This window comes from Ciconia boyciana, chromosome 10, assembly GCF_034638445.1.
Source record: "Ciconia boyciana chromosome 10, ASM3463844v1, whole genome shotgun sequence".
NCBI classification, from domain to species: domain Eukaryota; kingdom Metazoa; phylum Chordata; class Aves; order Ciconiiformes; family Ciconiidae; genus Ciconia; species Ciconia boyciana.
This window is the reverse complement of record NC_132943.1, coordinates 23,665,216-23,683,256: the sequence shown is the minus strand read 5'-3', so window position 1 is coordinate 23,683,256 and position 18,041 is coordinate 23,665,216. Positions and strand designations below refer to the sequence as shown.

At 38.1% G+C, this 18,041-nt stretch overlaps 1 protein-coding gene across 12 annotated transcripts in view; it reads left to right on the top strand.

Annotated features, from left to right (window-relative positions):
- METTL8 (methyltransferase 8, tRNA N3-cytidine) overlaps positions 1–7,667 on the top strand; it is a 43,264-nt gene extending 35,597 nt beyond the window's left edge. For 3 of the 12 annotated variants that reach the window (XR_012044466.1, XR_012044452.1, XR_012044453.1), the window contains one exon: positions 1,121–7,667. The gene's annotated coding sequence lies outside the window, so the exon portion shown is untranslated. The remainder of the gene's footprint in view (positions 1–1,120) is intronic. The other 9 variants (XR_012044459.1, XR_012044458.1, XR_012044456.1 and 6 more) reach the window with 9 other exon arrangements.
- The last annotated feature ends 10,374 nt before the right edge of the window (positions 7,668–18,041 follow it).

The following is an 18,041-nucleotide window of genomic DNA, read 5'->3' as shown; positions in this document are numbered from 1 at the left end:
CAACAGGCTGGGAGGTAGAGAAATGGAAATTGGCCAGCATCCAATTAAAGAAAAGTCCAGGCATGAGAAAAAAGAAATTTGTTAAAGAGGCATTTAAACATAAGGTAAAAGAGAAAGCTTGTATGCTTAGAAGTTCTTCCTAAAACCAATGGTAGTATGGGATGAGAAGTAAAAGAAAAGTTATTAATGGACTTCCAGTTTTTGGTCTGGAAAAGTGTATAAGCCAGAAGTTTCACGTTTGGACTTTCTAAGCACTTTTATACAAGGGGCCTGTTGGGGATCCACATTCTTCTGCAGTCAGTATGGGTGCTGAGTCATCAGGAAAGTTGGCCATTTGGTTTTAGGTTTCTAAATATAGAGGTGAACATTTAAAGCCCTAATCTGGGAACAGTGGACACTCGTATGCAGCTTTGGTGACCTGAATGATTTCATTCTTAACAGTGCTTGTGTCAGAACCAAAGCTGTGCCTGTATCACACCTACTCCTGAAAATCGTAGCTCCTATGACAAACAAAAAATAGTTAATTAGAATTAAAAAATTATTAAAAGACATATAGAAGAGTGGCAAGTTTCAGTCTCTGCTAAGCTTTAAAACTCTGAGGATAGCTCGTGTGCTCTCGCTCTATGCAGAGGAGGTGGAACAAGTAGACTTTGGGGGAGGGAACAGAAGAGCAACCTAACTTCAGGAAGAAAGCTTAGGTTAAGCCTCAGAAGGGTTTAATTTTGACTCTTCAGTTGGGTTTTAGCTATTGTGTTCAGGGGGTAAGGAGTGTGAGTTTGTGGGAGTCTGCCTGGAAATTGTCAGTTCTCTGAATAAATATTAGCAGAGAAGATTTGTACTAACCTTACCTTTGCAGTTGGTATATTATACCAACATTCAGTACATGGGTTGGTGTTTTTTTTAATTTCTGATTAACTTCTGCATACTTTGGTTTGTTTGTTTGGGAACTTTGCTAAAATAGGACCTTTGACATTCAAAATGCTGTGACAGAATCAGAATTACCAAAAGGCATTTTCACTTTCACTGTAGATAAATTTGTATAATCCAGTACTATATAGTAGGAGCTCCTTCTTAAAAAAGCAAGGTTTTACATTGGTGATTCAGTGTTTTATTTTGACAGCATCCTGTGCCTTCTGCATAGATCCTAGCTGAAGAAATGCTTGCTGAGCGCTTCGCCACCTGAAAGTGCGGGGCGGGGAGGCAGAAATCCTATCTGGTCAACAATTACGTCAGGTTGGCTAAACGCATACGTTGCCGCCAGTGGCGACGCGCCTCTCTGCCAGGGCAGGCCTCGGCCATTGCGCCTGCTGGGTGCCACCGAGGTGCCGTGACTCACTCCTGGTTCCCTCTGCGCAGATCTGCTGCTGCAGAGCACAGGCAGCAGAGGTGCCATCTCCCCACCCAGCCACCAAGGTCTTCCAGGAAAGTGAGTCCTTGAACGAGCTGTGAGGTCTGATGGATATTGTTCTGGCAGGCCAGGTATGGCCCAGGGGCACGCCAGTGTGTGGCTCTGCTTTAACTGAAGCAAATGCTTCATTATTTAGACTGATCACAGTCCAGATAGGCAAAACTCTTGGTGATTTTTGAATTAAGGGAAGGATATCTAGCAAGTGGATAGCAGCAGAGGAAAGACTGTTTTGAGGGAAAATAGTTTTTTCTATAAACTTTGTATCAAACTTTCATCCTGAGTACCTACAGTGTGTTTCAAGAGCTATTTTTTGTGGGTGCAATAGCTGGGAACAGAACTTCTTAACAGGGTGCAAAAAACCTGTAGCTGTGTTAAGCGACAAACCATTGCATCCAGCATGCAGTGCTTTTGTACAGTGGCAGTTCATGTGCAGCTGATTGGTTAGTCAAAAAAAAAGTCATTACCTTACTATAAGATGTGAGCTTCAAAATGAGACTGTGCCCTCGTTTTCTATGAGAACTTAAAACATGCAAAGTTTGAGGTTTTAAAAGTTAGTCAGCCATGTGTGAGTTACAAAACCACAACGAGTTAGCAACTTATGTTAAAATTTGAAATGAGTGGTTTTTATTTGCTTCTAGCTCAAAACCAGTTTTATCAGTTTCCTTCCAACTGGTGTAAAACTAAAACAGACAATTTTACAAAAAAAGGGGATTTCTTCTCATACAGCAGGAGGATGAGAAGAATCTGTTTCTGAATAAACTAAGGTGGAGGACTGCGCTGACACTTGTCTTAAAAGGTACCGTTACTAGCCTGCCCCTAGCTGTAGACTTCTTGTCTGTTGCTCTGTAACACCTGCTAAACTCATGGAGTTTCTCAGCAGTATGTAGATGGAGTCAAGATCTCTGGGCCTCAGAAGATAAATGCCTAATACGTGACCTACAAGTGTATTTCTGCTGCCTGTGATAGATATAAAGACAGCAAGAAAGTCCTGTTATATTCCACTAGGAGAAAAAACAGTAAATATTATATTATCCAGCCCTTTTTATTGGGACTTTCTAACATGTTCTTTGGAGAGGACTGAATCCTGCTTTCAATTATGCATGGTATGCTGAAGGTACTGATTTGGGACTTTTTGGACCACTCTTTATTATAATTCTCTTTATTTTGGGTGCTGTCTTTCCACAGGATCAAAACCAGAATTTGTCTCTTTTTCTTAATTGCACTTCTTACTGTTATTTTATACCTACAACATTCAAAATGCTAGTTATTTCATGTGTGCTACCATTAATCTATAATGGATGAGACCTTGGTACAATTAATACAGAATGCAGCTAAGATGAGATAGAGATACGAAATCTGACTTAATGATTGTCTAAAATAGAGCCACAATTCCAGCTTAAACTCTAACATCATGTGACCAGCTGCTACGTTTCATTTGAACCTTGTACGAAAAGACACATGGAAAATGCAGATATTTCCTGTATCCACAAAACTGCTAGTCCTTCCTTTCTCCAGTGGAGGTGACTCCCCTATGTCTTTAACAGTGATATACCCAGTTAGGTAGCAGTAATTCCCACTAGTATAATTTGGTTTTTGTTTTCTTGTGGAATTCAGTGCCGCTTTCATTCAGTATTTTTCTTCATCTGAAGGCCATGTAGTTTCACTCATCCTTGTTAATTCTGAAGATGCTGTTGTAGTGAAACTAAATGTCCATAGAAAATGGAAACTTTTTGTATAAAATATACTTGCAGATTTCTCTAATGAATGTGCCAATGCCATGAAGGGCTACAACAGCTTCCTAGTCAGTGGCTACTATTATGCAGCGTTTAATTTATGCACAAATATAGTCCCTCTTGTAGAGAGCATCTCTAATATGACATTTTTAATATAATATAATAGTTTTCTTTCCCATGATTCCTAAGACCCTAGCTCAAAATTGGTATAACAAATATTGTTCTGACCCACAGGAACCAAGTAAAAGTTTTGCCACCGACTTCACTCAAGACAAGACCTCACCATAAAGAAAGTTCATAGTCAGATCCGCAGCTATTGTGCATACCTGTTCAGGTAGATCTGCGACACTTCGATCAGTTTAATATCAAGTGTTGTTGGGCTACATTCTCCAGGACCTTCTTGATATTTGTGGTGTTACTTTTCCAGATAGGAAAACGTAGAATCTTTTGGCAAAATGAAAAGGAAAGAGAAAATCTTGCAGCTTGAGTATGTCTCTGCATTGCTGCATTGTTGGACTCGCTTTTTAAAATTAGCTTTTCAGTTCTTCTCAGAAGTGCTTTAGTAGAAGATTAATGTTGGTGTTCAGCAGTCACAGGACAGAAGCAGTCCAGAGTCTGTATCTGCTCCTTACAGAAAAGGCCTGTAATAGAAGCAGCAGGATGACTTAATACAAAGAATTTTGAAAAAGGAAACGAAGCTGTTCTGTGTTCTCATTTATTAGACAGAGAGAGGGAACTGAAGAGTAACCTTTAAGGAACTCAAATCGCACCTGAATAATTTGCATTTAGAAAGGATGTTCCTTTCGTGTTCAATTGGTTTATTGAATCCATGTTAGATTTCCTGTAAATGCTGCACAGCTTTTGCATCTCCAGTACTTTGCCTAAATGAAAGACTAACCTTTGGAATCTGGCGTGGCTATATTACATTTATGTTTAGTCTAATAGAGGTGATGAAAGTAATTGAATTGAATGGCACAAATTCCCTTGGTCCTTTAGAAGCAGCTTTAACAACAGTCTCGCTTGGATGTTCAGTGACAGGAGTTAACATTATTCCTACACATAGGAACATGCTTCTGGTTGAAACGGCCTTCACAAATTCATGTTTCAGTAATCTTCTACAAGGGCAGAGTGTGGTGCCAAAGGAGGAAAAGCTGAATATACTTTTCATTCCTGGGAGAAATTAAAAAGAAGGCAAGTGCTTTGAGTGGTTAGCAAGCCTGCCTTCATTTTGATTCTACTGACCTGCCATAAAGAAACTTTAGCTCATGTTACTGAACAAAAATATTTTGAAAATGAGTGTCTTAAGGAGCTGTGGGGTTGGTGTGAATGTGGTCTGAGCTCATTTTTTTTCCTCTAGTGTACAGTATATGTTGACAATAAATTCTTCCTGCAGGTAGTGGTCATGAGAAGTTTTGTCCTGGGGGTCAGGCAAAAAACTGTATCAGAAGTGTAAGAGAAATCTCATTGTGTATGTGGGACCTCTATATAATACACCTACTTCGATCCCTTTCTGTTTCAGCATTTTTACGTAGATCTCTCGGGTATCTTGTACAAAGTCTTTATGGACAAGGTAGTATTTAACAAAGTGTTTGAGAACTGTAATGTTTTGGGATTTTTTTGTGATTTTTATGCAAAAGCAAAATTATATTAAAATCAGATATTAATCTAGATTGTGAATTACATTCAGGAAGTGCTTTGTGAAAAAATACCCATAATCACTAACAGGGATTAGGGATTTGAATATTCTACTTAATATACCCAGCATTAGACACATCAGATTGTAAGTAGCATTTCTGAGTTTATTCATAGCAATAACTACTTGCTTGTATTAAGGTAGGGTGATAGTTCTTATCCTAAAAAGCAGAAAAAAGCTAATGTCTTTGTGAACTCTGCACTCACACTCTCTTTATGGGAACTTTGCAATAACAGTGCAATTGCAATAACAGTGCAATTGCTCTTTTGAGCCAGAGTCTGGGATCTCCTGAGTTATTCTGAATGTCTGCTAGCCTCAGTTATTGGCATCCTGGTCCCCAGATGGATTTTTTCTTCCACTGCCCTGCAGCATTCCTTGCCAAAAGGGTTATTCTTACCCTTTACTACGTGAAAGTAGGAGGGCTAGGGTTTGGAATGACAGTACTGAAAAGTGAAAGCTTCTACAAAAGAGCAATAATAACTTTTTTCCCCAAAAAACCATGTAGACTCTGCTTTCAGATTGAATCCCATGCTAAGAAGCTATCCAGTAAGCAGTTTGCCATTGCCGAGCATCAGGCCCAAATAACAAGCGCCATGGATAAGATAACCACCATCATAAAGAGCTGCTAAAGCTATGTATCAACAAAGGATTCTCAAACAACCTGGATATTTTGTACCTGTCACATCAGCAAAAAGGGCATGGCTGCAATCCTGGAGTTCAGTACAGCTGCTTAACTGTAACTGGTTATGAAGCTGTGTAAGAAATCGTCTCATCCTGGTGAATAATCATCTCATCTCACTCATTGTCAACTCATTGTTAGCTCATGGTTGGGTTAGAGCAAGAGTGATACGATAAAACGCATAGCAGTAACTTTGGTACTTACGACTCGCAGCTAGCATAGAACAATGCTGCGTATTCTCAGAGATGGAGGATACTGCCGTTCTGTCTTCTTGTTCCTTGCTCTGCCTGTTCAAAGAATAATAAATCAGCATCAGCATCCTGCTCTATTTTCTCTAGGCACTCCAAGAATGTGATTTGGACTATTTAAGGGATCTACTAAAGCTCAGAAAAAACCCATGGATCATCTAGAACAACGGATCTTTCCGCAGTAATAGCAAAGCTTGACTGTGTGAGAACAGAGCTTTCTTTGGAAATGGTTCAGCTCTGTCTCAGAAGCTACAGAAAAGGAATACTTCTTTAATGTTGTGTGCTCCAGCATTAAGTACCCATATTTGTGTGCACATTTGTGTAAAATTTGTGTAAAACAAAATAAGAATTCCAAACCAAAGCAAGCTGACTTGCTCCTTCCCAGCTCCACACAGACAAAATCTTAGAACTGCATAGATAGCAGTTGTGTTGCTTTATGCGTGCCTGAGACGTGGTCGGGAAACAATACAGAAATACATCAAAAATAGAAACTAATGTGCAGAAATGTCTTGCTGCTATTTGGTTTGCCTCTAAATAATGTTATAAATAAATGAGTATGTGCAATTGACCATGAATTATCCTTTACCCATGAGGATCTAAAAACTTGATTTGGAACAAGTTTTACAGGATATTTTATAACTTGTTTGGATTTTTAAAAATTTTTTAATAACTTGGCATATGAATTTATGAATGTACTGTGGTACTATCGTCAAAAAGAAGATCAAAATAGTGACTGGAATAAGTGAAAAGGAGATAGAACTGGCACAAAATCTGTATGGAACAAAGAACTTACATTTATTATCCAAAGTACAACTCCCATTGGGAACTTGGGTAGGTATCATACAAATCATCACGGCATATGTCCTCTAATGAAGGACCATTATTATGGGAAGCAGGTAGTCTCCATTTACAATAAAAAGCTAGGCACAATTATATTAGTTGTTAACATGCAAGCAACTAAAGGAGTCCTGTGTGTTATCAGGCACTTCCCCTTACTACCTGAAGTGGAGTTGTCTGAAAGGAAAATTGGGTAGGACTTGCTGTGGAAAACAATGCAAATTGTATACAAAGTTGTCTGTATGAGTCTTTTGACTGATTTTAGTGCTTTAAGGTTAAGTTTTGTTGCCAATGAAACAAGTATTTTGGCTGTTCCCGAGGTCTGTGAGCTTTATTAAGTACATGAATAACAAATACACTTGATATATCTGATAGCAAACTATGTTCCTTTTGCTTCCCTAGGATCCTTAAACCTTGACTGAATCCCATCATCTGAGACAAGCATTGCTTTCACTGTTGTTTCTATGACAGTTGAATGTGAATGGTGAATCTATCTTTGGAAGGCAGAAGATGAGATGCATTGTCTTTTAGTGGTCAGGTCTGATAGATATGCTCTTTTATGTGTCGGCATTGAGTCTTACATAAGATTTTGCAAAAGTGAGAATAAGTTTTCCCTAGAGAGACAGATGAGGAATAAAGGATTAGTACATCTCTCCATACAATAACTCCTAATGTGAAATTCTAGCCCTATTTATAACAATGAGAGCATTGCCACTGACTTCAGTAGGATCACAATTTTACCCCTAAGGTGCAGTTGTGCTTTCCTAGGAGAGCTAATGTATAGAATACAGCCTCTGCCAGCACATCATCAATGCAATAGCATAGAAAGAGGGTAACATTGAATGACATCCATAGCCAATAATAGCTGCTGCAAGCATCCTGTCGAGCAGTGTATTAATGTTAGTCACCAGCTTTCTGGGTTTGTATATGATTATTTTCATCGTACCTGAATGAGGTAGACTCAGGATGAGTTGGGGTTCTTTGTGGAACTGTGGTTAGCATTTGTTTTTTGTAACTTTTTTGAAACTCATCAAAGAATGTCAGATTCATTAAAGCTTTGATTTTTATTAATAAAGTACACCATTTATAACTAAGTAAGTTTTTAAAGCCCTTCAAGGCACTGTTTAATTTTTCAGCTCTCTTTTTTGGTTCTCTCTAGTTCTGTATTAGCTTCCTATCCTCAGATCTTACCTTTTGTAAAGCAGATGCTGTCATGCACATGTTTCTGGGAGGTATCTTGCACCTCATGAAAGAAGGAAAAAGACTCTTGATTGTGATCCCAGTCTTCACTTACCCACTGCTCAGTAGGTAGCGTGCTGTGGACATCAGCAACATTACAGAGGGTCTTTGGGCAGTATGTTGCCTACAAGTCATGGATTGAAGACTGTTGCTCCATATCTTCCAGGTAAGACTAACATACTTTTTTTGATAGGGCTGTTTAGATGTCAGCTGAGAAAATAACTCCTTGATGTGTTTGCATGAGAATGAATCCTGTAGATAAAATTATTTTGCGTAATAGTTTCCTGCAGCTCCCCAGATACTTGTTAAGAGTAGTCCGAAATTTAATTCAGCCTCTCCCTATGAAATTGGATCTCTACTTTGTACTTCTGATTGCTTCTCTCAGCTTGATTGATGACACGGAAGCACTTGTTCTTTCTCTGAATAGTGTCTGGGTGCCTCCTGCCAGAGCAATGGAGATCACCTTCTGCTGAGCTTATACCTATATGCAGCAATAGCAGCCATAATAGGTGCTTCAGTGCACTGTGTAATATCTTCTTCCAAATTAAGGAGGCTCTGACACATCAGTCAGTTTTTCCCTGCCTGTATTTGATTGCACACTTAAAATCAGCTGACTCTCAGATCGAGTGGTGCCTTGTAGCTTTAAGCTCAGCAGTGGCTGTTGTCTATGTTAGGGAATTCTTCTGTCACTGTAAATGGTAAAACAAGACTCATACTAGAGCTGGCCCTGGAATTTCTTTGCAATGATCTTCCCTGAGAAACTTGAGCTGTCTTGATTGCAATTAGGAAAACTCTTGAAGGACAGTGTGCACGTGGTAGAGAGAACTTAAGAAGGGAAGAAAAGGATTTTATTGAATAATTTCCAAAAATGAAGTGGAAAAAAAAAGATGTGTATCAAACCAGAAAGAAGTAGAACAGTAGTGTGAGGTGACAGAGTCCTTTTGAAGTCTGAAAGTACTGGAAGTTTTACTCAAGACTGGGCAAAGTTCTGCATTGTGGTATTAGATGTCACCATCCTGAGATACTCAGCTTGGCCCAGTGAGACCACTTCATTGCCTCATTTCATGCTAGTGTGTTTCAGGCTACGTGCTGAGTATCTCCAGCATTTGGCTTTTTATACTACGTGCAATAGATTCAATTTTCCTATTCTTACAGGCGATATCTTTAGCAGTATGCCCTGAAATGCCTTATGGATTCAAGCCGTCCCTTAATCAGTGTTGCAGAGGATGCAGTTTTGATCTTTTCCTCTAATATATGAACTATTATACTAGATGCATCCTGGTATACATCTGTCAGACCAGACTGAAAGCATTCAGTTAGAGTCACTTCATTACCAGAATGGGGCCAACAAATTGGAGACAATCTAAAAAAGGGGGATTGAAATATAACATAGATGGGAAATACAGGATATGTCAAAATAAGGTCATAATGGAGTACTTAAATTGCACATCTATCCAGACAGCAACAGGACATCCTCAAAATATGCTACAGTATCTGCATACTGATACTGACTTTTACAAATATGCAACAAATATGGATTGTTTGTAAAAAGAACAGTTATGGGTCAAGATGTAACATAACAGAGAAAACAACTCTGCAAATGTAAATATTTATTATTAGTGGACAGTAACTGCTTCCTACTAAAATTGGCAAGAATGATGAATCCAACCCTCTTAAGATTTATTGGAGAATTAGGAAGCTAATGAGAGACTGCAGCAAAAAACCCTCTTCTGCCTTATAGAAAAATCAGCAAAGCTAACATTGCCAGACCATAATGAAGAATACTCCAGTGTACTGAGAGCTACTGGGCTGCAGATCCACCACTAAAAACCACCAGTGCTTGATACTGAACCAAGGAGTGAAAAATCCTGCATTGACTGAAGGACATGCAGAATTCTTTACCATCTGTAGTTTTTGTGATTGTTAATACTTCTATGAAACACTGCTGGACTGCCATAGAGCAAATTACAAGCAAGAGATGAATGTGTCTGGTTTGATCTTCAAGCCTCTTTGATTAGGTGCAGGTAAGAGTCAATGTCATCTCTGCATACTGTGGCATGTTTTAATATCTGCTGTTACTTTCTGGGTTGGTTTGCAGTTTGAGTCCTTAATTTATGACCTCTTTTTTTATTTACCCATTGATTACATCCCAGAAGATGAGGTTCACTTGAACTACAAAATCCGTGTTTGTTGTGGTACTAATAAGCATTGTGCCTACTGAAAGCTGCAGCGGAAGAGAAAGGGAGGAGGCCTAACAGGCTTGACACCATCTTTTGTCTGTGTTGCAGCAAGGGGAGGGGGAAAGATGTCTAGGAATTGTCTTATCATACGGACATATACACATACCTAAGCATTTTTGTTTATCTAATCTCTTGGATGCTTTTTCAATGCCTGTCTTAACCCTTTGTTCTTGAAGTGAGCAAGGAAAAACTATATGGCAGGCATTTAATTTTTTTCTTTCTCAAGAGCAGCTAGTGACCCTTGTGTTGAAAAGAAAATGGGACCATGTGGAAAGCTAGACTTCAATTAACACATCAAAGGGCAGTTTGTGGGGTTTTGCCTATAACTAAGGTCTAACTGAGTTGCAGGACTGGGGGAATTTAATGTTTTCCTATACACTCACGTATTGCATTCTTACCTCTCCTACTTCTCTACTTTTCCTCTCCTTCTCTGAAGGGGCCAAGTGAAAGTGGTATAATCTTGTTGAATATGTTCTATGGTTCTTGCTGATGAATTAGATGAACAGCTGCTGGGAACAGTCTGGGAATACAATTTGTGGAAAAAAAGAGATGAGATACAAACAAATTCCTTTATGATGCTGTTCATTCTATATGCAGTATTATACCAGAGGCGTGGAAAGATGGGAAGGCCTAAAATTCAGTTTCAATTTGCGTTGGTTTAAAAAGAAGCAATTCTACATACATTGCACCCACAAAAACATGTATTTATAGGCACAGACTTTCACTTTGTAGGTAGAAACTGCACAGTTGGTTGTATACATTTGGTTTTTTACATGCATAAGAACTTAGTTTTACAGGCACAACCATTGTACTTTCTTCTCAGTATTTCCCAAACAGTTATGCTAATTCCTACATTATATAGTTCATATCTCTTCTGTGTGCTTTAAACAAGGTTGGGAAGGGGGAGAAAGGCTTACATTTTGGTATGCAGGACAGTCAAAAATCCAATCCAGAAAATGAAAAGGGATTCATTGGTATGTGTCAGTGTTCCCGCAATGTCCTCCTGCTCACATTTCTGCATTGCAAAAATCTGGCATGCAATAGTGTGTTAAGACTGGAAATTAAAGCTAATCTCCTCAGTTGCATTATGAATGTCATACACCAACTGAAGCAATGGGCATTTTGCTTTCTTGTCTTACTACTTCAGTAAATTCCTTCTCAGGTCCTTTTAACCTAACAGCATCTGGGAAACACACACAGAATTAAACACGCCTGTCTACAGAAACAGGAGAGCCAAACATAAGAATTATATTGATCTGGGATAAATTACCATTTAGTGTAGTTCTGATAATTCACACTATTTGGAAAGGTTGAACAGACTTTTTGATGGGGATCTTGGTAATATAGAACATGTTATGGCCTTTGGCCACACATCCCATATTTTGAACCAGATGTCTGTGGTTTACCAACTTGTTTCCTTTTATCCCACTGCAGGCCAGTAGTAGGAATTGGATTCTTTTCTTGATTGGTTTGTTGGAACACATGAAAACCGTTGTATGCTATGTATGTCTTGTAAACTACAAGCTTGGTCTGAAAACATAACCATTTTAGAGTTCTAGGAAAGTAATTTTAAATAAATATTTCAAAATGTTATTCTCAAACAGAATTTTTTTCATGCTTAGATAATTGGAAGAGGCCTTCTTGGTAGTTATGAGAAACGGAAAAAGAAATATGTATTTTTAAAAATTAACGCTTAAAAATAATCTAAAAGTTTAATAGTAGTCATGAAGACTTCAACATGAATGATGGTTTTGTTTCTTTAAAAGGGATTGCATTAGCTCTCAGGATGAAAGTGTTATCAAATCAACTGTAACTATAGCTTGACACTTCGTGCCTCTGTGCATGTGCATAGCTTGATATTATCTAAGTACCAGTAACGGTGATACCTAAGGCTACCGTGGATAAACACAGAAGGTTTCTGATGGCAGCATCTTAAGCACAGGAGAAAAGCTCTCGTGTAGTTTACGATACCATCATAACTCCGAGGTGCTGACAGAGCTTCATTCACAGTTTTTCTGTGAGTTGTTTTTCTGTATTTCATGTGTCACTTTTGTTTCTTGTTGAAAATTGTAGATATTTTTTCTCTTTAAATAAACCCAGATTAAAATTAAGAATTAAAATAAAAATACCTTTTACTACCCTGGTTATTTTAAAAGAATTCAAAATCTCAATTTGACATCTTAATGGTTATAAAATGGATGTTTTGGACAATAGAACTGTTTTTTAAGAAATAAGGTAATAAATCAAGAATAGTATTTTTTTAGTTAAATTTAACACAGCACTATGATTTTTGCCATGATCACAGTGATTTGATCATATCACTCAATATGACAGTCAACTCTATCATCATTATTAACAGAATATAGTGAGTATTGAATGAAGCTTTTGCAAAGATATATACATGCAAGCTGGCTAAAAAAATGTTAATAGCATTTGCCGTTATAAAAATCTGGGGTTTATTTATCTCTTCTTTTTTTTTTTGACACATTTATGTTTTAAAATTGCTAAAGTTAGTATTCTTTATTTTTTCATTTTCTGAATTATTTCTTATTTTACATGGAGGCTTGTTTTATTTTTACTAAGGCCTTGGCTGCCTACAACAGTTGTACTGCCTAACCTATAGCAGCCAAATTAAAGGAAACAGGTTCTCTAGTACTGAAATCATTACAGGAAAAAAAAAGGAGAGGGGCAGAAAAAGACCTTAAAAGGTCATCCAGTCCATCCCTGTTCTGAGGCAGGAAATGGGTAACTAGGTCATCCCTGACAGATGTTTGTGTAGGCTGCTGTTAAAAATCACAAATGAAGGGGATTCCGCAATCGCCATAAACCTATTCCATCTAATCTAGACTTAAAGTTGAAAGGATTTTTTTTGTTGTTTCTTTTTTTTTTTTTTACCTAGTCTACTCTTCCTTGCTGTAAATGAAGCAATTACTTGTTATAATTCAGGATTCAGGTGGGTACAAAGGACTGTTGATCATGGCTTTCTGTATGCTGCCTTTTAAAATATGCATTTTTGCCCTGGTCGTCTTTTTCTGAGGAAGCCAAGCCCCATTCCTTCAACCTTTCATTGTAAGTCATATTTGCAAAATAACTTATCATTCTTGTTGATTTCATTTCAACTCCATCCAAATCATTGAAATTGTTCTTGGAGTGCATTGCCTAAAATTACACAGAATGCTCCAGCTGAGGCCTCAGCGGCACTGGAGATTGCAAAATAATTAGGTCCTGCATCTCACATACTGCACACTTCCTAATACATCCTGGAATGCGAAATGCCTTTCTGCAACATCCTCATGTTGTTGACTCATATTTAGTCTGAAATCTACTCGAACCTCCCTATCCTTTTCTGCAATCCTGTTGCCTTGTTAAAGTGTCATCATATTATATTGATATACTCTGTTTTATTTTTGTCATGGGTGGTACTTAGTTTCTCTCTATATAATATGAGCTTGTTGCAATTATACTGTTTCTAGATATTTTAATATCTAGATACTTTGAATTCTAATCTGTTTTCCTATGTGTTTGCAACCCCCTTCCAGATTTTTTGCAAGTTTTACAGGTTTAGTCCCTGTTCTATTATCCAAGCTGTTCAATGAAAAATTGAATAGAATAGGATGGATGAGAAATCCCTGAAGGATGTTACTGCAGTGCCATCCTGCTTTGTCAGGAAACTGTTGATAAATACTGTTTGGGAGAAATATTTAACTACATGTGTGTCAACTGTTACTTGATTTCATCTACACTATTTTTTGTATTGCAGGCAAAATTAGAGAGGACCCAACTAAAAGCTTTGTTAAAGCACAGATATCACATTTACTGCTTCCTTCTTATTCAGTAGGCCTGTTGCCCTTTCTAAGGAAATTGGAGAGGTTTGACACAATGATGATCCTAAGACTACATTTGAACGTCTTATTGCTTGCTTGTTTTTTATTATATTGTTATCTGCATGCCTATACACTAACTGCCTAATAACCTATGATAGTATCCCTCAGAGATGGATGAAGTATTTATGAAAGTTAGGTCAACTGAACTCTAATTCCTAAGACAGGCAGCATTTTCATCTTTTATAGTATTCTAGGACCTCCCTTGTACTCCATGAATTCTCAAAAAAAACCCCAACGCCAAACCACAAAAAAACCCCGCCAGAATCATCGTGCAGAGATTATTTTATCCTTTTAAGTACTCCAGGGTAATTTTTAGCACATTTTCCTATGGAAACACAGTTTATATGATCACACTGTGTGACCAGTCAGACCACACCATGCCTTTTGAATTTGTTGCTCGCTTTCCAACCAAACTGGACTGAGTAGTGGTGGTCTCAAAGGTGACACATTTCTACAGTTTTTGTAAAAATGAGCAGGTAAATAGAGTGTCTTCCATGGCAACAAGGAACTCAGTGTAAATGAAGCCATGATATCAGGCACGGGAAAACTCACAGAAGAACGTTATGAATATTCCAGCCATAAATTTCAGTCAGAGCTTTCGCTCTGGGCTAATCCAAACAGGAGACACAAGGCTACAGGGAGGCAGGCTTTATCCACTGCTTTCTGAACTACACTTTTAAGTCAGCAGGATTAGAAACTGGCATGTCTTAATATCACTTAACCCATTCCCTCCCTTTTCTGGTCTGTGCTTCTTGGACTTCATTAAAATTAATTGCTTTGCATATCTGATGCTAAGATTTTTGTAGACACATTAGGCAAAACAGAGCATTTAATATTTTAGTCTTCTCCATGTCACATTATTTGCTATCTTTCTTGTTAGATATTGGATTTGAACCTTCCTTTGTCTCCCTCACTTCGTATGTGTAACCTTTTATTGTATTGTGTAATTAGGTCCTTTTCTAGTTTAACTCATTTTGCCTTTCAGCCTTCCCAATTTGTTCCCCGTGTGAGCGTGCTATTCTTTTAAACTCACTTTTAGTCATCTGTTCTTGCTTCCACTTTTTTGTGTGATTCCTTCTTGTTTTTTGGTTAATCAAATAGCTCTTGATGAAGCCTTGCTGCTCTCTTTCAGTGCTTTCTTTGCATCAGGGTAGTCTGCTGTTGTGCTTGTAATACACTTCTTTCAGTAACTGTCGGCCCTCCTATGCTCCCATTTCCTTCTGAATTTCTTCCAAAAGATCTACCCACCCATTCATTCCCTAAGCCAACTAAAATCTGCTTTTGGAAGCCCATTCTCTTTCTGCCGCTCTGTGCTTTCTTTGGCATCATTAATTTTATTGTTTTGTGATCAGTTTTATATGTATACCTTCTATCTTTGTCTTAATCAGGAAGTATTAACTGATAAGCTCAATAATATGCAAAACAGCCTTTCCTCTCATCTCCTCAACTGTCTGAAATCACAAGTAGTTGTTCTCAGTACCCTTCAGGAATGTGCTGGGCAGCTTGTCTCCTGTACAGCTATTGTCCAGAACCTTGTGTGTGTGTGTGTGTGTGTGTGCGGAGGGGTGGTGAGTGAGAACAAAAGGTTGTCCCAAATCTGCTGACTGTGAGGCTGTTATCTTTTTCTTGGAGGAGTACGACGTGTCTGGACAGAACCAGGGAAAGGACGCTGGACTAGGGTGGGTGTCAGATCAGAGGGAGCAAAGCAGCTCCCCTGTTCCCAGCACAGGGGGCATTGCGGAGTGAGGCCGCAGACCAGTTCATCTGGAGCTGGAAGGGAACAGAGGCAGGGAATCTGTACTGTCATTTTAATATCTAATATTTCCTCATCTATCAGGCTTATTGTTGATGTCATTTGGCCAAAATTTGAAGGCCTTATTCAGCAATTACAAAAAAACCAACAACCCTAAACTGGTATGACTTTTGCCTGAAAAAAGCATCAAGACATGCCCCATTGCTATTAGAAACCACATACAGACATGGCTCTCTGCAAACACTGTCTGTCTCTAATGGCTTAAAATCAAAGGCAACAAAATAAGCTCCAGGCAAGACAGATACTTCAGGAAAGAAGATATAAGGTGTAAAGAGTGAGACAGAAGTATAAAAGATGTGTGGAAAAGCATGAGCTTAAAAAAAGATGGAGAGGAAGCCTGACAGATAAGAGGGGCCTGTTTACCTGCGAGCAGCGTTATAAAAGGAATAGTCTGAGTGTAGGAAAAAATTGCAGGGAATAGCAGACAAGTAGATTGCAAGGGACATGGGAAGAAAAGCAATAGAATAAAATGAAAACAGACAGGTGGGGAAAAAGAAAGTGAATGTAGCATCCATCAGGATGGGTTTTTTCATTTCCTCACCAGGGAACATTTAAAACCAAATTACTTTTTATTAAAATGACATACGCAAGAAGGGATTGTAAAACTGTCCTTGATTCTGACTGGAATGTAGCTAATAATCTTGGTAGCTAGAGCAGGGAGACTGGAGTCGAGAGGAACATTCCTATGGTAAAAAACCCCCACCGTTTAATTTTTGTGTTTGGTTTGAAGGGAAGCTGTTTGCAGGCTTCTTAGAGATTTGGAGTACAAATAATCATAGCAGAGGTGGATCACTGGATCTGGCTAATGGTGATGATATCAAAGGTATGATAAATGCAGTTTATGACAATTACATGGATGATAAATATAGATCTGTGCTTACATGGTGTTTGTGTCTATTTCTCGAATGTAGGCTTAATGTGATACCATTTTTTTTTCATTTTGGCTTCTCTGCATCTTGATATGCTGGTATATTTAGGGAAGATATTTTTGCTAGTATATTATTTATGTATGTTTTTGTTACCTTGCAACTCAGAGTTGCTAGCAAGTGCTATATTAAAAAAATTATAAAGCATGTAGTGCAGTATATGGCTCAGGGAGACAGCTCTAATTCGGTGAGCCTCAAAATTGATTTAATCAAGATCTAAATAACTTTTTCCTATAAAAATATTATTGCTCTAAATCAGTTTTAGAAAACTTTAATTAAACTTGAAAATTAATGTTAGTACAATTGCAACGTTCCTATTTGCTCATAAATAGAAATGCTATGTGAGAATCGGGTGCAGAAGCTGTTACAATCTGAGATGGTGTTCTATCACAGCAATGCACTTGCTGTCACAGTCACTTGGCATTTTACCTTGTACTCATGCCAAAACTGCATTTTGAATCTTGAGCTACAGGACACAGACTGGAAGATTCTAGTTGTCATTCCAGCCCAGACCAGCCAGGAGCACATTGGTCTGATACAGGGCCCATACATGTGCTCAGCTGTGTCAGAAGGAAGGACAGAGTGTTTGAGCTACAAACTTCCAACATTCACCAAGACAGAAAACAATATTTTCTTCTCCCAAGTTATGTTTTCCCAGCATACTACATTCCATCTCACCTAGAAATGTCATAAATACATCATTTTGATGATGAAATAATTTAGGCATTTTCTACTCAAGCTGCTGCACCAGTATATCTGTTTAGTTACAAGAATATTTTTCCACTATGATAGTTAAATCAGATTGGCTGCTGGTGTTGGCATAGTTATAGGGTGTGTGTATGTCCTTCTATACATGGAGTAGGTGAGTGCATGTGTACGTGTGTGTATACATATATCTATGTATAAAACTCATATATTAGCAAATATACTGGCAAATATACAGTGTGGCATCCTGTAATAGCTTACACTTTAAGAAAATACCACTACAGGGCTATTATCCAAAGTGCTAGGATGACAGGGAACTAACAAAGAATTTGAAGCCTTCTTAACAAACAAAACCTCAGTTTCACTGGCATTGCAAATAATTGATGGGCTAAATCAAAGGACTTGAATATTGCTTGCAGAAGAGAATTGCTTGTTTGAGAAAAGGATAGAAACAAGGCTGGCTTGCTCTACTGTCTGTCAAAGAAGGTAACTTGCTCCAAGTCCAAGAAGGTGGAAGAAGGCTACATATTAAGTATTTCTGATTAAATATATGAAAAGGTAAAAAGAAGAGATGTAATACCCTTGTTGGGCATATTTTAGAACTCTTAATCAAAAGAAGCAGGCGAACAAAATTGA